Source organism: Panthera tigris, chromosome B1 (assembly GCF_018350195.1).
Source record: "Panthera tigris isolate Pti1 chromosome B1, P.tigris_Pti1_mat1.1, whole genome shotgun sequence".
Taxonomy (NCBI): domain Eukaryota; kingdom Metazoa; phylum Chordata; class Mammalia; order Carnivora; family Felidae; genus Panthera; species Panthera tigris.
In genome coordinates, this window is record NC_056663.1 from 85,410,554 (window position 1) to 85,438,359 (window position 27,806).

Consider the following 27,806-nt stretch of genomic DNA (forward strand, 5'->3'; position numbering starts at 1 on the left):
TATATATGTATATATATCTAAAAATCTTCCATTCAGTATTTGAGAACTGTATATTTGGCTGGAACTATGTGACATAATCTGAGAAAATATACTAGAATGCAACACAGGAGCTAAATAAATGGAAAATAAGAAAGATCCAGTGTATATCCAGTAGGAGTGTCAAAAAGAGAAATTACAGACAATGGGTGTGAGCAGTATTCAAAGAATAATAACTAAGAATTTTTCAGGACTGTGGAATATTTGAATGCTCAGATTCAAGAAGCACTTAATTCTTGCACAGGTTAAAAATAAAGAATTTCATACCTGGACACATCCTGATGAAACTGCAGAACACCAAAGACTAAGAAGTATTAAAAGAAACTTTGTTGTTGTTAGAGCATAAAATATACATGCTGTTTATAGTATAAAATACAAATAACAAAAAAAAGTACCATCTTCTTATTTTATTTTTGATTTGTTTTAGAGAAAGAGAGCATGGTGCACAAGCAGGGGGAGAGGGGCAGAGGGAGAGAGAGAGAATCCCAAGCAGGCTCTACACTCAGTACGGAGCCCCGTCAGACTCCAGCCCCCAATCCTAGAGTTCATGGCCTGACCTGAAATCAAGAGTCAGATGCTCAACTGGCTGAGCTACCCAGGCGCCCCTCATCTTAACTATTTGAAATTGTACAGTTCGATAGTGTTAATTATATTCACATTGGCATGCAACCAGTCTCCAGAACACCTTTCATCTTGCAAAGCTGAAACTTTATACCCATTAAAAAGCAACTCCTCATTTATCTCTCCCTCCAGCACCTGGCAACTGCCATTCTTTCTGTCTCTATGAATATGACTACTGTAGGTACTTCATGTATGTGGAATCTCTTTCAGTATTTATTTTTTTGTGACTGACTTTTCACTAATCATAACATCCTCAAGGGTCATCCATATTGTGGCATGTGTCAGAATTTCCTTCCTTTTTAAAACAAAATAACATTACATTTATGTATAGAGCACATTTTGTTTTTCTATATATTTGTCAATGGATACTTGGGTTGCTTCCAACTTTTAGCTTTTGTGAATGCTACTATGACAATGATGTGTGCAAACATCTCTTTGAGACCCTGCCTTCAATTCTTTTGGGTGTATATCCAGAAGTAGAATTACTGGATCACATGGTAATTCTATTTTTATAAGCAACATTTTTAAATGTGGTAATGAGGGGCACCTTGGTGGCTCAGTTAGTTAGGCACCCGACTTTGCCTCAGGTCATGATCTCACGGCTCTTCAGTTTGAGCCCCATGTCAGGCTCTGTGCTGACAGTTCAGAGCCTGGAGCCTGCTTTGGATTCTGTGTCTCCCTCTCTCTCTCTGCCCCGCCCCTGCTCATGCTCTGTCTCTCAAAAATGAGTAAATGTGTAAAAAAATTTAAAAAAGAATATGAAAAATCCTAATAGTGCTATAAACTAGCACTGAAGCAAAAACTGGTAGGACTGAAATAAGAAACCAACCCACAGTGCAGCTGAAGAGTTCATCACTCCCCTCTCTGTAATTTGTAAAATAAATACACATATACAGAAAATTAGGGGCGCCTGGGTGGTTCAGTTGGTTAAGCATCCAACTTGGGCTCAGGTCATGATCTCACGGTTTGTGAGTTCGAGCCCCGTGTAGGGCTCTGTGCTGACAGCTCAGAGCCTGGAGCCTGCTTCAGACTCTGTGTCTTCCTCTCTCTCTCTGCCGCTCCCCTGCTCACACACACCCTCTCTCTCTCAAAAATAAATAAAACATTAAAATTTTTTTTAATTATATAAAAAAAGAAAACTAGTAAGGAACTCAAGTCCCAAGCTTGGCTTGCACATTAAAATCACCTGGGAATCTCTTAAGAATTCTAAAGAACAGGCTACACCCCCTACTTCTTAAGTCACAATCTCAAGGGTTGAGATACAGGCATTGATACTTTGGGAAGATACAAAGGTGATTTCAACAGAGTGCGGGAAAATTTGGGAACTATTGTTATAGAAGACCTTAAAAAGCCTATCAACCAATTTCACCTAGTTGGCACTTATAAAAAATTCCACCTAATAACTAGAACATAACTTCTTTTCAAATGTACATGGAGTATTCAAGAAAATGGATCATATTCTCTATCATGAAACAAACCTCAACACATTTAAAATGATTGAAATTAAAAAAAATAAATAAGATCATTGAAATCATATAAAATATTTTCTTTTCTGACAAAAGAATTAAACTAGAAATCAATAACAAAGATATTTGTGAAAAATTTAGAAATTCAGTAAGTATATAAATTCTACACAAACTCTTCCAGACAATAAAATAAGAAAGAACACTTTCCAATTCATTGTATAAGAACAGTGTTACCCTGATTCCAGAACTAGACAAAAACATTAAAAGACATAAAACTGAACATAGACACAAAAGTCCTTTACAAGTTTTTAGGAGATTGAATCCAATAATTGCTCCTAGACAAAGGGTCTGAACAGTTGTGATTCCTGATCCCAGAACTTTCACTTTTCTCACAGATTATGGTCTAAAGCTGATCCGAAAACTCATATGGAAAAACAAAAGATACAGAATAACAATGTTGTAATAGAACCGTAAAGTTAGAGGACTTATACTACCTTATTTCAAGTCTTATTATAAAGTTAAAGCAATAAAATAAATGGAGTATTGTTATAGACACATAGGTAAATGAAATAGAATAGAATCTAGGAATAAACCCACACATAATATGGTCAATTGATTTTCACAATGGTACCTTTCATGAGAAAGGATAGATTTTTTTCCATAAATGGTGCTGGAACAACTGAATATCAGTTGAAGGGAAAAAAATGAACCTCGATCCCTACCTTATAGCATACAGAGAACTGTTAATTCTGAATGGGTCATAAATTAAAACATAAAAGCTTCAACTGTAAATCTTCTAGAAGAGGTCAAAGAAAAAAGTCTTCATCTCTTTGGTGTTGGCAGAATTTTTTGTGAAAGGTCACACACACACCCATAAAAGAACAAAATGATTAATTGAACGTTATAAATATTAATAATTTTTGCTCTTCTTTTTAATGTTTATTTTTGAAGAAGAGAGAGACAGAGCATGAGTGGGGGAAGCTCAGAGAGAGAGAGGGAGACACAGAATCTGCAAAGCAGGCTCCAGGCTCTGAGCTGTCAGTACAGAGCCCCATGTGGGGCTCGAACTCACCAACTATGAGATCATGACCTGAGCCCAAGCTGGATGCTTAACCAACCTATCCACCCAGGTGACCCTGCTCTTTGAAAGACACCATTTTGAAAATGAGGACAATGTATAGACTGGGAAAAAAAGCATAATATGTGATCTAACAAAGGACTTGAATTCAGAATTTCTAAGAACTCTTTCAATCAATAATGGAAAAACATCCCAGTAAAATAATGGAAGAAAGCTTGTCAGCAATAAAAAGTAACAAACTACCAATATGGATGAATCTTAAGTGTATTATGCTGAGTGAAAACAGCCAGATAGAAAATGTGCAAACTATATGATTTTATTAATATAAAGCTCTAGAGCAGACAAAACTTATTTATTATAATAGTTGGATTAGTGGTTGCCTGGGGTTGAGGACAGATAAGAGTTGACCACAGAGAGGCCTGAGGGAACTTTCTGTTGTAGTGGAAATGTTCTATATATTTTTATTGGAGTGGTGGTTACATGTGTATATGACTGTCAAAAGTCATCTTCTGTAACTTAAATTGTTTGTATTTGATTATATATTATTTTTTCCCACTGAAACTGATTTTAAAATTTTATTTATTTATTTATTTATTTTTGAGAGAGAGAGACAGAGACAGAGCATGAGTCGGGGGAGAGGTCAAAGTCGGATGCTTAACTGACTAAGCCACCCAGGTGCCCCTGCAACTGATTTTTTTTTAATGTTTATTTCTTTTGCAAGAGAAAGAGAGAGAGTGGGGCAGGGCAGAGAGCGAGAGTGAGAGAATCCCAAGCAGGCTCCTCGCCACCAGCGCAGAGCCCAGCATGGGCCTCAATCCCATGAACCGTGAGATCAGGACCTGAGCCAAATCAAGAGTCGGACGCTCAACCAACTGAGCCACCCAGGAGCCCTGAGAGTGATTTTTTTTTTTTAAATGAGAAGACTATCCAGGATTTCTTTAGGGTTTGAAGTATGCTAGATATGCTACATGTGTTATTTTACTCAGTTCTCAAACAATCCAATGATGTAGGTATTATCCATCCCATTTTGGAGATGAAATTAAGGCTTAAATTGTCCAATATCATACAGCTAGTGATAGGCTGAATTCAAACTTCTCTTTTTATCTGTAAAGTAAGTATCATAAAACCAACTTTATTGAACTATTATCAGGATCATTAGAATTAAGTAAAAATAAAGCACTGCATAGACTTTCCAATTTGAAATGACTTTGAAACCACAGCCCAAAGAAGGTGTGGGTTGGAGCTTGCTGCCTCAACCTAACCAACTCAAATTCCCACTAAAACAAAACTATTAACGTTTTCCATAGGATTTAAACCAGACCCAGGGTCTCAGGATCGAATAGTCAAAATGTCCAGGATCCAATCCACAATTATTCAGCTTATGAAGAACTATGAAATCTCAATTCACATGGGTATAACAGTCAACAGATACCAATACTAAGATGACACAAATGTTGAAAATATCCAGAAAAGATTTTAGGCAGCTATTAAAAAGTATCTGAACAAGCAATCATGAAAAATCCTGAAACAGAGGTTACAATTGAGAGTATAAGTAACATAATAAAAGCTATGAATACGAACCAAATGGAAACTTTATAACTGAAACCTAAAATAACTAAAATGGGAAACTGAAGAATCAGTGGTATGATGGAGGTGAAAGAGGAAAGAGTGAACTTGAGGAAACCTCAGTAGAAGTGGTGCAATTTGAACTACAGGGGAAAAAATGATGGGAAAAACCAATCAGCCTCAGGAATGAAAGACAACAAAAGAGATACCATTTTGTGTCATCAGAGTCCCAGAAGGAAAGGAAGGAGAGTTTGGTTCTAAAAAATACTTGAAGAAATAATTGTTTTCCAAGCTTCACAAAGACAATTTCATAAGGGGAGGGTGCGATTAGGAAAATAATGTCTCAAAGGCTCTGGGGGTTGGGATACAATGAGAAAGACCCCTGAGAAACACTAATCTAGAGCACCAGTACCACTAAACTGCAAAGAGAATGCACCAAACAGCATTTATTTCCTGATGGAAGAAGAATGTACCACCACCTATGAAATAGTCTTGCCTGCCCGCCCCCACCAAAAAAGGAAAAGAAATTGCAACCTGACCTGATCAAGCCCATAAAGTAGCAATTTAACAGATAAACAGAGGTCAGGGAGAAATATGGTAAATCTACCACCTGGACAAAATTAGCAAAATTTGGCTCTCAAGAAAACGACAAAAACAACAAACAAAAAGCCCTTTTCTTCAACAAAAAGAAAATAAAATGCACTGGGTGGGAAAAGAATGCAAAGAAAACCTGTAGATAAAAGGACACTTAAAATACATACTTTTAGGGGCACCTGGGTGGCTCAGTTGGTTAAGCATCCAACTTCAGCTCAGGTCATGATCTCACAGTTTGTGGGTTCAAATCCCGCGCAGGGCTCTGTGCTGACAGTTTGGAGCCTGGAGCCTGCTTTGGATTCTGTGTCTCCCTCTCTCTCTGCCACTCCTCAACTCACGCTCTGTCTCTCAAAAATGAATAAACATTAAGAAAAAAATTTTTAAAGACATTTTTAAAAACAGACAAAAAAATCTATGGTTTATTTTGGATGCTAAAACCACCGAAAAGATGCAAGAAAATGATTGTCATCAAGTAGAATATGATTATTTTAAAGCTTGCCTTTTAAAAAATTCTGGAACCAAACATATATCTTGTAAGATATTTTAGAGTTTAAAGGAAGTCTTTAGAAAAACTATCTCAAAAAAGAGAATGTACCAAATGATAATCCTAAAGTTAGCAATATATCAATCACAGAATATTGCAAATTTGATAAAACAGTGTTACTGATAATTAAGTTCTGCCCTTGAATGTAGAAAAAAACCCTTGATAGGGCCTGGGTGGCTCAGTCGGTTAAGTGTCCAGCTCTTGACTTCGGCTCAGGTCATGATCTCTTATTTGTGGGTTTGAGCTGCACATTGGGATTTCCTTTCTCTTCCTCTCTCTCTGCCCCTCCCCCGCTTGTGTGCTCTGTCTGTCTCTCTCAAAATAAATAAATAAACTTAAAAAAATAGTGTATAAAAAAAGAAAAAAGAAAAAGAAGAAAAACCCTTGAAATAACAAAAATATAACAAAAAAGAACAGTACACCCAAGTGGATAGAAAAAGGAAGTTGAAATTTTACCAAACTAGTCCTGAGTAAACATTCATTAAGCTATACATTTATTTTTATGTAAAAATAAATGCTCCATATTTGCATTATATTTTTCAATTAAAAAATGGTTTAAAAATAGCCACAAAATTCCCTTCTTCTGAATAAGGCAAACATACATGTACAAATAGAAATCACTGAAATTGCACAGAAATATTTGATTATAAGATGAACATTTGTTATCTGGGATATGCATATATTAATTTATAACCATCTAAATAAAAGCGTAAAAGTAAAATATTCTTCGTAAAGAATGGGGAACTCTAAATTGAAAACTATTGTTACAGAACAATGTATTATGTAAGGAAGAAATGATAAATAGTAGAGAACTTCCAAGATCATTTTGATGTTTCAGCCTGACATAATCTCATCATGAACATGAAACTTCTAACTTAAGCAATTAGAGAGTTCTAAACATTCTGGGGATATTTTAAAGTGAAATATGCTAAATGGAGGAATTTTGATAACTTTCAAGTGTAACCAGGTGTGTTCCCTGATACTTTAAGCTCATTAATTTGCAAAATGTGTTTCATTTCATTCCTAAATAAGAACTCACATTTTCCTTTTTACTTATTTTTTTCCCTTGAAAGGTTATTGAATTCATTGGAGAGTGAGTGATGTCCTAAATTTGGTGAGTCAAGAATATACTCTACTTGTTGAAACTTGATTTCAAAACTAGACTTAAGAGTATACCATGCTGCTATTTGGTAAATTAAGCTGTTCATGTATATTTTTTTCAACATTATAATTTCTTGATAATAACCAATAGTTGGCTAATTTGATTAGAGTTATTTTCATTCATTGGTTTAATAGAGAAAAAGTAAGAAATTGCCAGTGTATTTTTAGAATTTCTCAAATGAGAATTCAGAAGGACTTCAGGGTCTTCATGGAATCAAGCTTTGGACTTTATGGCAAAACTGAAAGTAATTGGGAATGATTCTGCAGTCTTGATGCTCATTTTTCTCTACACAAAGTAATGTTTAATCAGTTTCCCAAAGATTGGTGCTTATACCACTGGCTGTGCAAGATTAGCCTTTAAAAATTGTTGCATATTTTATTGTAATTGAAAAATACAAATAATACAACCGACCCTCAACTTGCAGATGTTGTTGCCTAAAACAAAGGTATGTTCAGAAATAACATTAATTAAAGGGTTAATTTAATGTGGCAAAAAGTGTGATGATGGTATGCAAAGGACTGGTTTGGAAAGCCTGATCTATCAGCGTTGTAACAAGCATTGGTTTGAAGAAGAGGAAGCCTGGGTTCCAGCTCTGGCTCAATCTATATTTGTCCATTCAATTCTTCATATATTTACTAGTTGAAAATTTTAGTTCAGGGTTCATTATAAGCTAAATACTGTAGAATATCCAAATATTTGAAATTGACCTTAAATCTGTAGGGGATGAGTCACTTTTCTATAGACTCCTGTTTCCTCAAGTGAAGGATTGTAATAAAGTTCATTCTGCTTCTCTAATATTATATAAAATACCACTGCATTTATCAAAGAACACTACCAGTGAGTGATAACAGGTGATTCCCATATTTAAGAGTCAACCTTTGATGGTTTGGTTGTGTCTGACCATCTAGTCCTTAGTAACAGGCCTGCCATAGGTCCTGAAAGCTTTCCTCAGTGATTGATCTTTGCGCCACTCCATTCCCGCTTTTAAGATTTTGGGTTTCTGTGGTTCTCTATATGCAAATCTACAATTATTAATCATTTTGGTTGGGTGCATGCTCCACTACATCTTCATAAAACACTTTGCTTTAAAATCAACAGTAATCATTGGGCTCTGGGAGCATAAAGGGGATTCTGTTTTAATATGACAAAGTGATTCTTTGACATGCATAGGTGTCAGGGTAATAGTGAAACTGATATTTTGTACCAGAATGCCTTACTAGCAAGGCTAAGAGTGCTAATGTATTTTCCTACTTCCAATATACAAGCATGATTCTCATACTTTTCTGTTTCCCTAGTAACTGTTTGTGCTAAAAATAACCAACTTGGGAGAGTTCCTCTGTTAGGCTCTGAGATTTTACGTTACTTAAAGGCTAACAAGTTAGCTTGCTGTGAATTCATGAATGCTGGTAGGAGACAGGAGATGCCTGGTCAGAGTCCGAGAGCTCTATTAGGGATAGTTCGCCAGCAACGTGAGCTTCACGCTGGCTAGCTTCTGTCCTCCACATTCCCCAAGTCCCACAGTGGGGAGGCTGAGGGACCCAGGTAGGTGCCTGCACACACAGGGGGTTACAGTACAGGGAGGAATACTGAACTCAGGGAGTCCATTGCTTTTACGGCTAGTGGAAGCAAGCTTGCTCTTTAACCAGGGAGAGGCATTACCTCAACCCTTAAAGTCGCACTCTGCAAATGCACCCCAAGAAACGGTCTGGATAAAGACTTCTTAGCATGCCAGCAAGAGCATATAGTGACACGCAGGGCTAATTACGGACTGCCTCTCCCCCAAATCTCTAACTTGAATAATCTTTAGTTCTGTGACAAATTCCCATTTTTCTTCCTCCTTCCTTACGCAATTATTTCAGGGTAATACTACAAAATGTCTGTCTCATAAAATGATAGGGTGCCTATAAGTCAAAATGGAAGAGAAACACACTAGCCGGCATGGAAGAAGCATCAGTAGAAGTCAATGGCACAATAGCAATCGTGTTTTTTAAAATCAACCAGGTATTTTTTTGTAGCTATTTTGGAATCCTACCTTTTCTTTTTCGCTGTTTCACTGAACTTTGCAACAATCAGAAGGAAGGAAAAACCTGTCTGTAGTTTGTTTTAAAATAAGTGGTTAAAATTAGAAATTTTCAGGATAGTTAGTAACACTCATCACAGCAAAAGCAGATCAAAGCGTCCTCAGTTTGAAGCAGGGATTTGTCCAGGCTGTTTTTCTCCTTTTCTCGTGAAGGCAGATAACAAGAGAAAGGCTTGCTACTAAGGGATGAGGGCTTTGCTTGTGTCCCTGCTCAGAAACAGCCTGTGTCTGGTCTAGAGTCTGATGACAACTAATTTAAATCAGTTCAAGTCCCCTTAAAGCTGGAGAAGAAACAGGTCCTCAAGTTATGGAAAGAGCCCAGAATTCCTTGTTACTCATCCTTGATGATAGACTTGTGAGTTTTGAGTTTCTTTATGTACAACAGGCAGCAAATTAGAAGAAAATACAATGTAGTTTTCATTTTGGGAGAAAATTGATATAGCCTTCAGAGGTATTTTGGAGTTCATCCTTCTTACAGAAGTTTCTTCATAAAAAGAAATTTTTTTTTAAATAAATAAAGAAGTTTCTTTAGAGGTGATCTCTCTGTATTTTTATGTTTCAGGGTATTAATTTCATTTAGAACATTGTTTCTCCAATCTGAAGAGGTTTTTGTTGAAATAAATTTTAATATTTTTGTCTAACAAGCATCACTGGCCACAACCCAACTCTGTATTTTAACATTTCTTGCAAGCATCTCTGTGGTTCAGTTTTGGAGTTGATGTAAAAAGTGTATAGTCTACTCTTAACATCACCTCATAAGAGCCACTGGCTCTTGTGTTGCAAGTGGCCATCTACGGGAATGGGAATTACAGAGCTTATCCTAAAGGTCTGTTGGGAAGATGAAAGAAAAATATCTGAGGGCAAGTTGCTTGGCATGGTGGTCTAGAAGAACTAATTGTATCTAAAACCTCCTAAACCTGATTCCTTAAATTCCTTGAAGGGACCAGTTGATCTTCTTCATTAATGTAGCCCCATTGCCAAGCTTGGTGCCTACGTATGTGTCCACAAATATAGGTTGTATGAATGAATGACTGAGTGTTCTGCCACTTTTTCTGTCTTATAAAAAGCAGGCATGTCTGTGCTGCATGAGAGGATGATAGTGTATTTCCACAGTGTCTTTCCACCTCAGAGCTCATATAACTTTCTGTCAAATTATCTCACTGCTCCTCATCACATCCCATTGAGAGGGCAGAATAGCCAAAGAAGTCATTTTCCTTATGGTTCCAGTCAGGGATCTTCACACTTACACCACATTAAGCACACATGAAACATCACCTATAGTGACAAGCATGGTGACCTCATCATAACATATACCTCTGACAACTAAAGGAGATATTCAGAATAAACTGAAAGATACCATGAATGTCATTTGGGGGCCATAGACAGGGAACTGCTAGTGACTTGAGTGCATGTATTCTCTTTTGAGATGGTACACTAGTGACCTCTAGTGGCAAAATTGATTTAAGATAAGTTTCTATTCCATGACAAAACTTTTTTATTTCATTACCTCTATCCTTATGTTTTCCCTTCCCTTTAGTAACATTTTCTGCCTGTAGAATAACTTTAATTATACACAGTGATTTGTATCTCTTAACATACAAATATTATTTTTGCATTTCATAGAATCATAGAACTTTTGAGCTGAAAGAATTCTCAATTTATTGGTTTTATTTCATCATGTGCCAAAAAAGAGCCCCAGCAAAATGCCCCAGGAAAAATAAAGTGACTTGCCTGCAGTCTCACTTCGGGGATGGGAATAAAAGTCTAACGAGTCTAAGGTTCTTTCCAAACGTCAGACAGCACCCCCAGCTGATGTCTGACCTCACCAGCATGAGAGACCCCTAAGGGAGAACTACCCAGCTAGGCCCCTCCTGAATCACTGAGCCACAAAAATCGTGAGCAAAATAAAGTGAGTGTTGCTTTACAACACTAAGTTTCTGGGTTCGTTACACAGTAATAATAGCCATAACGAAGAGTTTATTTAGGAACATTTTCCAATTCTATAAAAAATAGTGAGAGAAAAATACAAACTAATGTGCAGTTCTCAAATACTCATGGACTCTCAGTTAATCCAATAACAGGCCATAATCAGCTATGATAAATCAAAGAGCTCTAGGTCCAAATGAATACATATTCTAATTGACAAAAATATAAATTCTCCTCCCTTTATTAGTCTTCAGATTTTAAATATGTAAATTTTGCAAATATGGACCAAAAGAGAATATATGTGTTCTGTATCCTATAAAAACTTATAAAACCCTATAAAAATGAGTCAATGTCAATTGAAAAGTACATTTTGAGCTCCTAGCGTGTTAGTCACTTAAGAGAATATAGAAGTCTCTCAGGGAGTTTATTATCTATTTGTTAAGACCCATAGAACCCTCATTAGACAGGAAAGTGTAAAATAGGGTGGTACTAAGTATGACAGAACTTTGAAGAGAAGAGAGAGCAGTTGGGCTGGGTTAGGAACACATAGAACATATGGTGGGGGGGGGGCATGTGAAGACACTCTTCTGACTAGTATACTCTTTATTCTGCCAACTGTAAATTCCCTGAGAGTTGGCAGTGCTTTTGCCATAATTTTTACTCTATACCCAATACCTGCCCCATAGCATGGATCCGCGATAGCATATAAACTTAATGGTTGAATGATACATGTTTGGAAGTAATAGGAAATAAGTTATATATCAAGAGTTTGAACGAAAGATTAATAGATGAAAGAGTGAATGAATGATTCGGCCGAAGAGGGCATGGAAAGTGAAGCAGGAATTTGATAAGACAGATTCCTAAGGTGGAATGACATGTTTTCCAGAAAGATTTGTTTAGACATAGTGTGCAGGATGAATTTGGTAGGAAGAGACTATAGCAGGAAGAATACATAATAACAACAATAATATTGAACATTTATTGAGTTCTACCTATTTGTAGGGTGCTGAATTGAGCACTTAAAATACCTCATTCAATCCTCACCATAATCCTGTAAGGTAGATACTATGATTATCTTTAGTTTGCACATGAAGAAACTAAGATTCTGACATGCTAAGTTATATGGCTGTATAAGACTGTTCCAATAATTCAGTTGTGAGAGGTAGAGGCAGTGGATATGGAGAAGAGGGGATATTAACATAAACATGTTAAAGAAAGTAAAAGCTGGATGTGTTAAAAGATTAAACCAACTCTGGAAGATAAAGGTGAGGGAAAGTTCAGAGATGACTATGTTTTTTAAGCGTCAGTTTCTAGAAAAATGATAGTACCATGTTGCAACTCTACCATGTGGATGGGTTAGCCTATACTGTGCCTCCAGCCCTTTTAAACCCAAGATTCTGAGAGAGAACTAAGCCCTCCTAAAGTATCCATTGTATGAAATAAATGATCTTCTTGTATCTAGAAAAGTACTAGTTATATGCCATCCCTGGGAACATTGAGAAAGTAGTCATAAATCGTTTTATGTGTTTCATGTTTCATTTAAAGAAACCTGGTGGCTCAGTCGGTTAAGCTTCTGACTCTTGATTTCAGCTCAGGTCATGATCTCATGATCTTGAGATGGAGCCCCACCCCGGGCTCCATGCTGGGTATGGAGTCTGCTTAAGATTTTCTCTCTCCCTTTCTCTCTGCCCTTCCCCCACTTGTTCTCTAAAGAAGGAAGGAAGGAAGGAAGGAAGGAAGGAAGGAAGGAAGGAAGGAAGGATCATGGTTGAAAAAAGGTATAATTATTTAGCAGAAGATTTCCTTTGGAAAACTGTAAAACTTATCAAAGTTCTAATTTTACTAAGTAACTTCCTAGCTCTGAGCTCCTAGACCATTTGATGTCCCAGTCGATTGAATTTAATTGTTTTGCTTTGTTTTACTTTTCTGTTTTCTCTATAAGGAATCTTCTTGGAAAGATTTTTCTCTTCTATTAGTAACTTTGGCTTTGTAAAATGATGACTCCAACATCTGGACCTTGTCAGTTGGTCACACTGTACCATTGTGCAGACAGCCCAGAGTTCCCAGGGCTCTACAGGTCTTGCCTGAAGCACTGAGTGCTCCCTTCTCCAAGCTTGGGGTTGGTGCCCTTTCTCTGCCTTACAATCCACTGAGATTGGGAAGGGCTTACCTCATGATGACATTTCACTGGGGAGTCTTGGGCATTGACCAGAACATCTGTCATTTACCACGCTGATGAAGTAAGGTTTCTACAGCCTCCCTATCTTAAGGCATTCAGTTTTTATATCTTTATTATTTTTTTAAGATTTTACTTTTAAGTAATCTCTACACCCAATGTGGTTTTCAAACTCACAACCCTGAGCTCGAGAGTTGCATGCTGTACTGACTGAGCCAACCAGGTGCCCCTATATCCTTAAATATTTAAACTTAATGGAATTTCCTGGAGGGGATTATTAGGACAGAGGGGGTGATAGAAAAAGGAAAATAACTGCTCTTTCAAGTAGAGCTATAAAGAATCATGGGTGAATTTTAGAATTTTAGCTAACTGCAATACAAGGTTCATTTTTTGAGCTTTTTTTTTTTTGCCTATTAGCAGTGAGAATTTAAAAAAAAAGCCTTCAAAAATAATTTGCTTAGCCAGGAATATTAATTATAGAGAATTTTCCATTGTTTATCACAAATATGTTTACTATATTTTCGAATAGATTTTTTTTGTACAAAACCATATAAGAACATTGTACCATCTAGTGCACCACCTGTAATAATAGATCACATTCATTCAGCTTTCCCTAGGTGACACATGCTTTCACAAGAACTATCTTATTTAGTTCTTTCTTAAAAGTGTATTTATTTATTTATTTTTGAGAGAGAGAGAGCGTGTGCACGAGCGGGGTAAGGGCAAAGAGAGAGGGAGACACAGAATCCAAAGCAGGCTCCAGGCTCTGAACTCTCAGCACGCAGAGCCTGACGTGGTACTCGAACTCACGATCCATGAGGTCATGACCTGAGCCAAAGTCGGATGCTTAACCAACTGAGCCACCCAGGCGCCCCTATCTTATTTAGTTATTAACACAATTTTTATGAGGTAGGCACTTGCTGTCCCCATGCTCTGGATGAGGAAACCAAAGTTAGAGAGCTTCAACATGTCCCATGTTACCACTGCTAGTTGAGCCAGGATTTGATTTCAGAGACTTCAACTGAAGAGCTTAGAAAACTAATCATTACTCAGTACTGTCTTAAGAAAAGGCATACTCTATAAATGAATAACAAATAGGAGAAAACAAACAAACCTTAGCAGCAGTGTTTGTATGTGAACAGTTAATAGATTTAGCAGCAATGATTGTAACTATTGCAGATTATCAGTGCTTAAGCCTAAATTTACCTGAGCCACAGAGTCTCCTTCCATGTGCTTAAAATAATAAAACTAAAACTTTTCAAAAATAATTATTCAACTCTGGTGAGGTATTGCTTGATCTCCAAACCCTTAAGCCAACAACCAATAGGGAGTGTAGTCAATGTCAGAATGGGGGGAACAAAAAATGCCAAGGTCAGGCCGTGAGATCAAGATGGAGAATAAAAGAAGGAGGACCTGAGACCTCTTAGATGTGAGAGAGACAGAGAGAGAGAGAGAGAGAGAGAGAGAGAGAGAGAGAGAGGAAGGATAAAGCAAGGCATGGAAGGGAGAAACAAGGTCACAGAGGGCCATCAAGAGAGGCTAAAAGGCAAGGTAAAGAAAACAGAGTGGATAAAAACTTGTAGGAGGAATGAGGAAAAAGGGAGAAAAAGAGAAGGCGTGAGGTACAATGAATTAAAGATGCTACTATGAACTGATTTTTATTAGTGTTGAGTATGAGACAAAATGTGATGAAGTGTTTTCCTTCAAACATTGTAGGAGGAAGAGTTACGAAAAATAGTATAATGACACGATAAAGACAGCCAGCTCTGCCATACATCACTTTGTAACATTTTGTAAGGGTGTTATATCTGATATGTGAAAGTTAAGACCATAATCCTAACTTACTGAGTCCTGATTTTGAGATCTGTGTGAAATACTAGTGTTCGGTTTATAAATATCCCATCTCCCAAGAGAAATAAACGTTCACAACTTTAAAGAAATTAAGGCTAACAACTTTGGGGGTCCCAGCCACATGGTAATAGGAACAAGTGCTGTCTTGTACCCAGTGGCTGTTCACTTCAGGAGGAACGCTGCTTAAGGCTCAAACCAGATGCACTGAAGTTACAGCCTGAATTGAGTGCCTGGTACATCCTAGGCTCCACTGAATATCTGTTAAGTGGATGAATGAATAAAGGAGTATTCAGTATTTCCTTGTTGGTCATCTCTCCCTATCTCTTTTCATATACTAAGAATTAGAAGCCATTCAATAATTTAGGAAATCATGTCTCTATTCTGATATAAATAAATACATAAATAGTTTGATGTGAAATGAAGTATTTACGTAGTCTCAAAATATAGAGAAGAAATAAAGCAAGTATAAGTGAGAATTTTAATAGTTCATGGACATAGGAATAGAATCTATATATACTTGATTAAGATGCTACCTATAAAGATTTCAAACAACTATGTAGCTCTTCCTTTTCTCCTTCTCTAAGGATATACTGAGGATTATAACTCCTACGGTAAATTAGGAAACCATGAGTTTACTTTGATACAGATAGATAGATGAAGATAGATAGACAGACAGATAGGTAGATATGAAATGGAATATTTCCATAGTATCAAAATATCTCACCCCAAAATACTAGTTTATTACTAAAAGAAAAAGGAGTAAAATACTACCATAATCAAAGGATAAAAGTTCACCTCAATAGTAAAGGGGCAAGTAGAAATTATGTACCACCTGATAGGATGTAGTGAGAAGGACACAGTGTCACTTCTGTGATATTCTTGCCAAACTTATTGATCTTGAGGACTATTTTACAAAATAACTGCCCTATAATCTTTAAAAGTATTAAGGTCATGAGAGTCAAGTGAAGGTTGAGGAATTGTTCAGACTAAAGAAGACTACAGCAACATGATGACTAAACGCAATTCATGATCCTGTACTGGATGCTTTTGCTGTAACGGATGTTATCAAGGCAACTAGTAAGACAAATTCTCTTTGAAGATTGGGTGATAGTAATGTATGAATGTCATTCTCCTGGCTTTGTTGTCTGTATTGTGACGATGAAGAGAAAGTTCTTGTTTGTATGGAATACACACCACATGCTTCTGGTGGTGGTAGAGCATTGGTTTGGCAACTTACTCTCAAATAATTCAGGGGAAAAAAAAAGAATCCTTTTTAGGATACTTGCAAATTTTCTGTAGTTGAGATTGTTTCAAAATAAAAAACCAAAGCAAGACATGACTGTCCTGAAGGGTGGCATTTATAATTCATGTCTTATCTCCCCTGCTCTTCTTGCCTGTGTGTGTCCTATACTTAAGTTTGCCACTTTCTACGTATTATTTTTTAAGACAGATTACTGTGTGCATCACTAAAAAATGCAAAAGGCTGTTAGTGATGTCTTGATAGATGTCCCTAATCCTAGCACTGGTAATTTTGCATGCCTCTCAAGATCAGCACTCCTGCTAGGATTTATATCTTACTTCCATATGCTAGAAAAACTCTCCCTGTTAATCTTATCTTTAAAGAAGAAATTATTGCATAAATATAACATGAAAATGTAATAACCTATAATCCCTTCACACTAATAAATACGTTGTTTTGAATTCTCTTTCCATCCTGGTCCATATATATAAATTACCTTCGCATGGCTGTAATCACAACATAGATACAATTTTATATTCTACCTTTCTTGTCTAAACATATTCCAACATTGTCAGAGAGCCCCTGGGGCTCTTTGTGCCCTCTGATTCTATGATTACATTTTTGAAACACTGACCTCATAATATAACTAAGGGACCACATTTCATTATTCAATACCTGCAGTGTGGGTACCTTATTGCTTCTACCTAGTCAGTATAATGTGGTCATGCTATCTAACTAGTAATTTCTACCCAGATGCATTGTCATCTGACAAAAGGCTTTCAAGTCACTCAGACCTAGGCTGGAATCCCACCTGTGCTTTGTACAAGTTACTAACCCTTTCTGAGCCTCACTTTTCAATGTGAAGAGTAGGGATAATACTGATCACATGGTATTTTTAAGGATTAAATGAAATAATGAGTGTGGAGTTCTTGGCATAGTGCCTGGTATGTATTAAGCTCTCTGTAAATGTTTGTTATTATTATTCATCTAGGAGATACATGACCAGTTAGTAAAATGTGGGCTCACTCCAAGTATTTAATTTTGTGACTCTCTTAGTTGTGAGGAGTGCTGTGTTACTTTTTAGATGATATCAAGTATCCAGAGAGTTAACTAGGATTTCTAAAGAACCCAACTGATTTTTAAAGCATCATCAGAATTGAGAACCTGTGGAAAACTAGAGTGACACCTGATTAATCCTCTTTCTCTAATGCCTGCTTTAGTTTTTCTGACTCCCCAACCAAAACCAAAACCAGAAACAAAAAAAGTTAAAAAACAAAATAAAACCTTTAAAGATTTAATCATTGGAACATGACAAAAATATTTCATATACAGTTTGCTTTTAAAAAGTGATCAGTGGGGCGCCTGGGTGGCTCAGTCAGTTAAGCGTCCAACTTCGGCTCAGGTCATGATCTCACGGCTTGTGAGTTCAAGCCCCGCGTCGGGCTCTGTGCTGACAGCTCAGAGCCTGGAGCCTGTTTCAGATTCTGTGTCTCCCTCTCTCTCTCTGACCCTCCCCCGTTCATCCTCTGTCTCTCTCTGTCTCAAAAGTAAAAAAACGTTAAAAAAAAAAATTAAAAAAAAAAAAAGTGATCAGTGAGCTATCAATTTGCCTAATTCCTTTCACAGTCAAATGATTACCTACTATGGAAAAAGGATAATGTCTCAACTTACAAAATGGGCCAATAAAGGAGTTACTGTTTGTGTTAATAGAAAACATACTGCAAAAAAACTATTCTTTGAGAAATTCCTTGAAATACAGGCTTCTCTGGGCAATTGTGTGCTTGGGAATCACACTATGTAACAGAGAGGCATTGGCTGAGAAATTTAGGGTTTAGGGGCCAACAGTCACTGCCAACTGTGACTGAGTCTCTCAAATTATACATCAATTGCATTTTATTTACAGAAATTCTGGGGGTTTCTTTTACACTTTTTTCAAAGCAGAAGGGACAGGACTCCACTGTGTAAGTTGAGAAACACTATAATAGCACAAAGCTGAAGCCGTTTAAAATTCTAAAATAAAAAGGGATAAAAAAAATCTTCTAAATATTTTTATAAATGAAGCTTTCTGAAGAGTTATCGTGACCTTAGAAAAACCCACTAACCTTGCCGTTAAGAATGAAAATGAAAGCAGAATTTCACACGGATGACCAAATAATAGTAGTCTTTTGTCCGCTGGGAAAAGGTAGTAAAGATTCTCAGGAGGGATAAAAAAGGGAGAATGTGTTTTAAAATGCAAGCTTTTTCAAACAGCTTTTCGTAACATCATGCTACCAGACACCAGAGAACCACGAATGTGCACAGCCAAGGACTCTGAGCCAAAGTCATTAAGCTGACAATGAAATGTGTGTGTGGAGAAACAAGGGAACAATGATTAAATGGGGAAGAAAGCCAGTGAGGGCTGAAAAGAAGCGGTTGTTGGCTGCGTGCAACCTGGGAAGGCTGGTGGAGGGAAGACCCAGGTCACTGAAACAGAAAGAGAGCAGGGGAGACTCACTGTTCTCCTGAACCATTCATTGGGCTGCCACTGAGTCCTTTCCGTGTCCAATGTCAAGGATTGAAAATGAATGCTAATGTCTATCTGTGCAAGCAAAACATGTCTTTCTGGGACAGTTTTTACAATAACTCTGGTTCTGTGATTGATGTACATATTATTTCCAGGAGGGCCACTTATAACTTTTGGATCATTTAAAATTTTTATTCCTAGGGTTGAGGAGTTCAAGGAAGCTGGTTCATCCAGTTTGTCCTATTCTTTTAGAGTTATCCTCCCTTTCTATATCTTCAGATTCTCTTTTAAAGCTTAAAGAGAATCTTCAAAGGGTTGCTTGAGGGAACTATAAGGGTCTAAGGAACTGGGATCTGACCCTCAAATTCTGAATGAGTCAGGCTGGCAGGAGACATGGGAGAAGAAGTGTGCCCAAAGCTGATCTAACCCAACTGGAGCCTTTGTGAAAGGAAGGTCCTGATGTTGGAAAATAGCTGCCTCACCCCCTTCTCAACAGTAAAAGGGCCAGGGAAAAATCAGCATTTCATTAGGTCATGAGCTGAGGTAAATAAAATTCACTCCTGAGGTTTTTTTTGTTTTGTTTTTGTTTTTATATCATCTATGGATTTTTCATTAGAAAAAATTGGCACAATTATGAAGGATTTTGTATATTTTCACATAAAAGATTCTTGCTCCCTTTTTTTTTTTTTTTGTTAATCTAATGGAGAAGAAACACATTTCTGATACAAGACAACTGATGGATGGTTTTGTCTTTTAAAGGAAGAGTCAAAATATTGATACTCATCCTTTGATGAGAAAATGAGAGAACACTCTAGATTACCGAAAACATGCAGATACTGTCCTAACACTCTATTTCCTAAGCTTGTTTATTAAAACTAGTTTTTGCATTATGCTAGATAATTTATTTCAGTTAAGTGGATTTCCTCCGATTGAAGATTTTTCACAGACAGAGCACTTACAATTTCTAGCAATACATTAGTGACCCTAGAGCCATGCAACTCTCAAAAGCTACTGAGAAGCAGAGTTAATCTCCTTTTTCTCATTGAATCTCTTATGCTAAGTCTCTAAGGCATTTTGCTGGGCCAGCGGAGGTATTCCTAATGCCACTGTCCATATTATCTTCAGCCTACAGGAACAGATATTCCACTCAACCAATGTCATTATCTATACTTATATGGATCCCACATGTCAATTAAGATTTGCTGAAACTTTCTGCCATTGCTGGTGCAATGAGTACATTTGTTCAGTTCTTCTACAAAACCATTTCTATCATGCTAGAGATGATCTTTTTTTCGACATCCCTAAGGATGTCTGAATAATCTTTTTTTTTTTTAACTTTTTAAATGTTTATTTATTTTTGAGAGAGACAGACAGAGCACAAGCAGGGGAGGAGCAGAGAGAGAGGGGGGGAGACACTGAATCCAAAGCAGGCTCCAGGCTCTGAGCTGTCAGCATAGAGCCCAACTCAGGGCTCAAACCCATGAACCGTGAGATCATGACCTGAGCCGAAGTCAGATGCTTACGCATCTGAGCCACCCAGGAGCCCCCCTGAATAATCTTTTAAATTAATATTCATGGCAAAATTTATGGTAGAGGGTAAAAAGAGATGACTAGGGAAAGCTTCACTGTTCCTGACCAGCACACATGCAGATGCTTGCCTCATCTTTGTGTACTTATTTAACGATGCCTCCACTCTGGGACTCTCATCTGCACACTATCCTCCCAAAAGGTCCAGAGTAACTGGCAAAGCCATTACCAGCAGTGCAGCAAACCCTCGGGAGCGTCGGAGCGTCGTGCTAGCTGCAAACACTGGCTCCATTCACCATCAGAAAAGAAAGGCCGGCTCCCTTTTCATGGACAAAACTCCTGCCATGGCTCAGTGTGTTTCCCAGCTGGATAGCCACAAGTCTATTTCCTTCCTTAGCTGTATTATAATGGAGGGTGAGATGAAAAGCAATACAAGCCCTTGATACCTTTTACTTGGAGTGCTAACTAATGCAGGGCCTCGTGTCTGATCTTCTGCTTGGCTGAGGGGATGGCAGATGGCCTTCTGAAAGCTTTTCAAACCCAGGCTGCTTTCAGCAGGGCATGAGGAGGGTATTGTTGCATTTTCCATATAGTGGTAGGAAGCAGCACTGAATAAAAGCGCACAACAATTGTGCCACTTCTCTGGGAAGCTTATTACAACCTTACAATGAGGGCTAATTGGCTGATGCCAAAAGCAGACGCAGAAGCAGCTTTGAATATTATTCAGGAGAGGTTTTGGAGAGCAGAGTCAGGAAGGAGGCTGAGGCATAAAGGAGAACAGCGATGGGAACAACAGCGGCAGGGAAGACGTGAGGGCCAGGATGAAGAGGAAACAGAGGAGCTGTGTTATTTTTATCAGAAAAGACTCATGCTCTTGTTTAGAGTTTGTTCACATCCACCTCCTCCTTCTTCCATAAGCCTCCTTATCAGGAGGATGTCAACAGGCAGTCCTGGCTTACCGAGTCCACAGGACGCTGCCGTTACTATGACAACTGATGTGGCCAAATCTTGGAGCCTTTAAAGAAACTTTTGTGTGAGCTCCTTGAAATGGACAGAGGATGAACTAAAATGTACTGAACACTTTCTGTATGCCAGGCTAGTTCAAGAACTTTCCTTTATTGTTTCGTTTAATCTTCAAAACAATTCTGAGACATATTTTTATGATCACTTTGAACTGAGGAAACTGAGGCTCAGGGATGTTAAATAATTTGCTCTAATGGATTCAAATCCAGGCATTTCTGGCCCCAGAGTTTAAGCCCTTCCTGCTACACTACCCTGAGCCAATTTTTCAAATAGCCAGGCCCTGCCTACTACCGGAAACATGATAGTACAGCCTCAATAAATGTTTTCTGAAAGCAGCATTAAACTAATTCACAAATGAAGATACAAAACAAATGTTAAAAAGTATAATTTTCGTAGGAGATGATTTTCAGCTAGGGATTGGCCTGTCTAACTGGCCCTCACCCCAATATACACACAAACTCAGTCAGAATTCTTTGGCAAAAATATATTGGCTGTTTTGTGCTGGACACTGTGCTAGGTTCTAGAAGTACAGACATTTAAAAACCCAGGCTGTGTCCTCTAGCAGCTCACAGTTTATTGGGTAGGACATATACATCAATACAATATGCTGTGAAAAAACATAGGTAAAAGTAAGCTTGGGGTTCTCAGGAAGGAGGAAGAAACCTAACTCAGTCTCAGAAGGTCAAAGAAGGCTTCCAGAAGGAGGAGATACCTCAGTAGGTTCTTCTTTTTTTTTTCATGTTTATTTAGTTTTGAAAGAGAGAGAGAGAGAAACAGAGCAGGAGTGGGGAAAGGGGTAAAGAGAGAGGGAGACAGAGAATCCGAAACAGCTCCAGGCACTGAGCTGTCAGCACAGAGCCTGATGTGGGACTCGAATTCACAAACCGTGAGATCACAGCTAGAGCTGAAGTCAGAAGCTTAACTGATTGAACCACCCAGGCCCTCCACTCAGTGGATTCTTAAAGGATGAGTAGAATTAGCTAGGCAAGAGAAGGGTGAGTGGTATTATTCCAGGCAAAGAGAACAGCATGGACAAAGTCCAGAGGTATGACATAGTACATGCATGGAAAATGGTTTATTACTGCGCCCAAACCATGTTTGTGGGAAATGATGCTGAAGAGAACTCTAGCACCAAGCAGAGGGAACCTTTAAATACCATGCTAGGCATCCTGGACTTCATCCAGCAGGAAATGGAACACATTGATTATTCTCTGCAGGGAGAAGGTATGGTATGGTCAGTGTGGAGGATTGACTTGAAGGGATAGGAATTGAAATAGGAAGAACAGTTGGGAGGTTGATGCTGTGGTTTATGTGGGAGATAATGAGGGCCTTGTCCAGGGAAGTGGTGGTAGGGATAGAGAGGCCAGATATATTTGAGAAACAGTTTCAAGGTCAAGTGAACAGGAATCAGTGACTGTTTGGATTGTGAGAGATGAGAATGAAATAATGGCATACGAATTTCTAGCTTAAGGAACAGGGTGGATGATGGGACCATTCATTAAGATTGTGAATGAGGAGTGGGAACAGATTGAGGGGTGAGGGTGGGGGGAGATAAGTTCCTTTATCACCTGGGACATTATCTAGTTGCCTAGGAAGCAGATGGATTATGAATCAGAAACTCAGAAGAGAGATAAAGACAAATGATAAAGAATAAAGATTCAAGACCAGAAGTGTGAAAATATTTTCTGCAATCCCATCCATCCTGCAGAAATGGTTTGTTGGGACCTCTGTGATATCATTTCTACAATTAGAATTAGGTGAAAACCATGGGAAAATCAGAAAGTTGCACATACAAAAAATCTTCATCTCTGGTGTCCCTTGAAAATTCTGCTTGTTTGCATTTCTGTTTCTTCATGGCAAAGGTCAGCTAGAAGTGGAAAACAGCTCTGCATTCTGGTCAGGGCACGTGCTCTCCAGGGAGCCGGAGTCCTCACCTGACTGGACTCCTGGCCCTTAGGCTCAGCATTGGTTACCATTTTATCAGCACGGTTTGCTCTGTTGCCTTTCATACAGTAGAGTTAAGATAAAAGTAAACTTTTATTCTTCCTTTACCTCAATCAAAAGTAGTAAATGAAATTGAGTCCAAGAGGACTATGTGTTTCAAGGAAAATGGTGATAAGAAATGAAGAATGTGCCTATATATTTGATATGCAAACAAAACATGTCCTTCTTGAAAGAATTAAACTTAAGACACTATTGGAAATAAATTTTATTAAGAACAGTATCTGCTGTATTTAAAAGATGCATGGGGTGCCTGGCTCAGTCTGTAGAGCTTGTGATTTGATCTCAGGGTCGTGAGTTTGAGCTCCATGTTGGGTATAGAAATTACTTAAAAATCATATCTTTTAATAAATAAATAAAAGAGCTAATCAAGAAGTTAAAGAGGAAATTAAAAAGTACATGGAAGCCAAAGAAAATAATAACACCACAGCCCAAAACCTCTGGGACGCAGCAAAGGTGGTCATAAGAGGAAAGTATATAGCAATCCAGACCTTCCTCAAGAAGGAAGAAAGGTCTCAGATACACAACCTACCTAACCTTACACCTTAAAGAGTTAGAAAAAGAAAAGCAAATAAAACCCCAAACTAGCAGAAGACAGGAAGTAATAAAGATTAGAGCAGAAATCAATGTTATCAAAACTAAAAAAACGGTAGAACAGATCCATGAAACCAGAAGCTGGTTCTTTGAAAGAATTAACAAAATTGATAAACCCCTAGATAGTTTGATCAAAAAGAAAAAGGAAAGGACCCAAATAAATAAAATCAGGAATGAAAAAGGAGAGATCACAACCAACATAGCATAAATACAAACAATAATAAGAGAATATTACCAGTGATTATATGCCAATAAAGTTGGCAATCTGAAAGAAATAGACAAATTCCTAGAAATGTATAAACTACCAAAACTGAAACAGGAAGAAATAGAAAATTTGAACAGACCCATAACCAGTAAAGAAGTTGAATTAGTAATCAAAAATCTCCCCAAAATCAAAAGTCCAGGGCCAGATGGCTTTACAGGAGAATTCTATCAAACATTTAAAGAAGAGTTAACACCTATTCTCTTGAAGCTGTTCCAAAAAATAGAAATGGAAGGAAAACTTCCAAACTCTTTCTATGAAGCCAGCATTACCTTGATTCCAAAACCAGACAAAGACCTCACTAAAAATGAAAACTATAGACCAATTTCCCTGATGAACATGGATGCAAAAATCCTCAACAATATATTAGCCAACCAGATCCAACAATACATTAAAAACTTACTCACCGTGACCAAGTGGGATTTATACCTGGGATGCAGGACTGGTTCAATATCCACAAAACAATCAATGTGATACATCACATTAATAAAAGAAAGGACAAGAACCACATGATCCTCTCAATAAACGCAGAGAAAGCATTTGACAAAATACAGCATCCTTTCTTGATAAAAACCCTCAAGAAAGTAGGGATAGAAGAATCATACCTCGAGATCATAAAAGCCATATATGAAAGACTCAATGCTAATATCATCCTCAATGGGGAAGAGCTGAGAGTTTTTCCCCTAAGGTCAGGAACAAGACAGGGATGTCCACTCTTGCCACTGTTATTCAACATAGTTTTGAAAGTCTTAGCCTCAGCAATCAAACAACACAAAGAAATAAAAGGCATCCAAATAGGCCAGGAGCAGGTCGAACTCCTGCTCTTCTCAGATGACATGATACTCTGTATGGAAAACCCAAAAGATTCCACCAAAAACTGCTAGAACTGATCCATGAATTCAACAAAGTCACAGGATATAAAATCAATGTACAGAAATTGGTTGCATTCCTATACACCAATAATGAAGCAACAGAAAGAGAAATAAAGGAATCTATCCCATTTACAATTGCACCAAAAGCCATAAAATACCTAGGAATAAATCTAACCAAAGAGGTGAAAAATCTATACACTGAAAACTATAGAAAGCTTATGAAAGAAATTGAAGAAGACACACAAAAAAATGGAAAAATATTCCATGTCTTGGATGGGAAGAACAAATATTTTTAAAATGTCAATACTACCCAAAGCAATCTACATATTCAATGCAATACCTATCAAAATAACACCAGCATTCTTCACATAGCTAGAACAAACAATCCTAAAATTTATATGGAACCAGAAAAGATCTTGAATAGCCAAAGCAATCTTGAAAAAGAAAACCAAAGCTGGAAGCATCACAATCCCAGACTTGAAGCTGTATTACAAAGCTGTCATCATCAAGAGAGTATGGTACTGGCAAAAAAACAAAAAAACAAAAAAACAAAAACAAAAAAAAACCACAAAAAACAGACACTCAGATCAATGGAACAGAATAGAGAACCCAGAAATGGACCCACAAACATATAGCTAACTAATCTTTGACAAAGCAGGAAAGAATATCCAATGGAATAAAGACAGTCTCTTCAGCAAGTGGTGCTGGGAAAACTGGGCAGTGACATGTGGAAAAATGAACCTGGACCACTTTCTTACACCATACACAAAAATAAACTCAAAATGGATGAAAGACCTAAACATAAGACAGAAAGCCATCAAAATCCTAGAGGAGAAAGCAGGCAAAAACCTCTTTGACCTTGGCCACAGCAACTTCTTACTCAACACGTCTCTGGAGGTAAGGGAAACAAAAGCAAAAATGAATTATTGGGACCTCATCAAAATTAAAAGATCCTACACAGCGAAGGAAACAATCAGCAAAACTAAAAGGCAACCGATGGAATGGGAGAAGATATTTGCAAATGACATATCAGATAAAGGCTAAGTATTCAAAGTCGATAACGAACTTATCAAACTCAACACCCAAAAACAAATAATCCAGAGAAGAAATGGGCAAAACACATGTATAGACACTTTTCCAAAGAAGACATCCAGGTGGCCAACTGACACATGAAAAAATGCTTAACATCACTTACCATCAGGGAAACACAAATCAAAACCACAGTGAGATACCACCTCACACCTGTCAGAATGGCTAACATTAACAACTCAGGCAACAACAGATGTTGGCGAGGATGCGGAGAAAGAGGATCTCTTTTGCACTGCTGGTGGGAATGCAAACTGGTGCAGCCACTCTGGAAGACAGTATGGAGGTTCCTCAAAAGATTAAACATAGAACTACCCTATGACCCAGTAATCACACTACTAAGTATTTATCCAAGGGATACAGGTGTACTGTCTTGAAAGGGCACATGCACCCTAGTGTTTATAGCAGCACTATCAACAATAGCCAAAGTATGGAAAGAGCCCAAATGTCCATCAATGGATGAATGGATAAAGAAGATGCGAGACACACACACACACACACACACACACACACACACACACACACATACATACAATGGAGTATTACTTGGCAATCAAAAAGAATGAAATCTTGCCATTTGCAACTACATGGATGGAACTAGAGGGTATTATGAGTGAAATTAGTCAGTCAGAGAAAGACAAATATCATATGACTTCACTCATATGAGGACTTTAAGATACAAAACAGATGAATATAAGGGAAGGGAAGCAAAACGAATATAAAAACAAGGAGGGGGACAAAACATAAGAGACTCTTAAATATGGAGAACAAACGGAGGGTTACTGGAGGGTTTGTGGGAGGGGGTATAGGCTAAATGGGTAAGGGGCATTAAGGAATCTACTCCTGAAATCATTATTGCACTATATGCTAACTTGGATGTAAATTTTTAAAAAATAAATAAATAAATAAAGAGAAGGGGGGGAAAAGAAAAATAAATAAATAAATAAATAAATAAATAAATAAAAGATGCATGACGACTTTCCATTTGTTTGTATCTTCTTTAATTTCTTTCATCAGTGTTTTATGGTTGTCAGTAGTTAAAACTACCCAAAGCAATCTACAGATTCAATGCAATCCCTATCAAAATCCCAATGGCATTTTTTACAAAAACAGAAAAAATAATTCTAAAATTCATCTTAAAACACAAAAGTCCCCAAATCGCCAAAACAATCTGGGGAAAATAAATGAACAAAGCTAGAGGCGTCATACTTCCTGATTTCAGTGTAATAAAAATACATTGCAAAACTGTAATAATTAAAACATAGGATACTGGTATACAGACAGACATATAAACCAGTGGAGCAGAATACAGAGTCCAAAATAAAGCCATGCACATACAGTCCCCTGATCTTTGACAAGAGTGCCAAAAATATACAATGGAAAAAGGATAGTCTCTTCAATAATTGTGTTGGGAAAACTCAACTCTCACATGCAAAAGAATAAAATTAGACCCTTACCTTACACCATACACAAAAATCAACTCAAAATGGATTAAAAACTTAAATGTAAGACCAGAATCTATAAAACTTCTAGAAGAAGATATAGGGGAAAGCTTCATGGTATCAGTCATGGCAGTCATTTTGTGGATATCGCACCAA

The 27,806-nt window shown here is 37.5% G+C and overlaps 1 long non-coding RNA gene across 1 annotated transcript in view; it reads left to right on the plus strand.

The window, feature by feature from the left end:
- The window catches only part of LOC122237952, a 77,939-nt gene that overhangs the window by 2,069 nt on the left and 48,064 nt on the right, over nucleotides 1-27,806 (plus strand). Inside the window, exon 2 of the long non-coding RNA XR_006216763.1 lies at nucleotides 6,979-7,019. This is a non-coding gene — a long non-coding RNA (uncharacterized LOC122237952). The remainder of the gene's footprint in view (nucleotides 1-6,978; nucleotides 7,020-27,806) is intronic.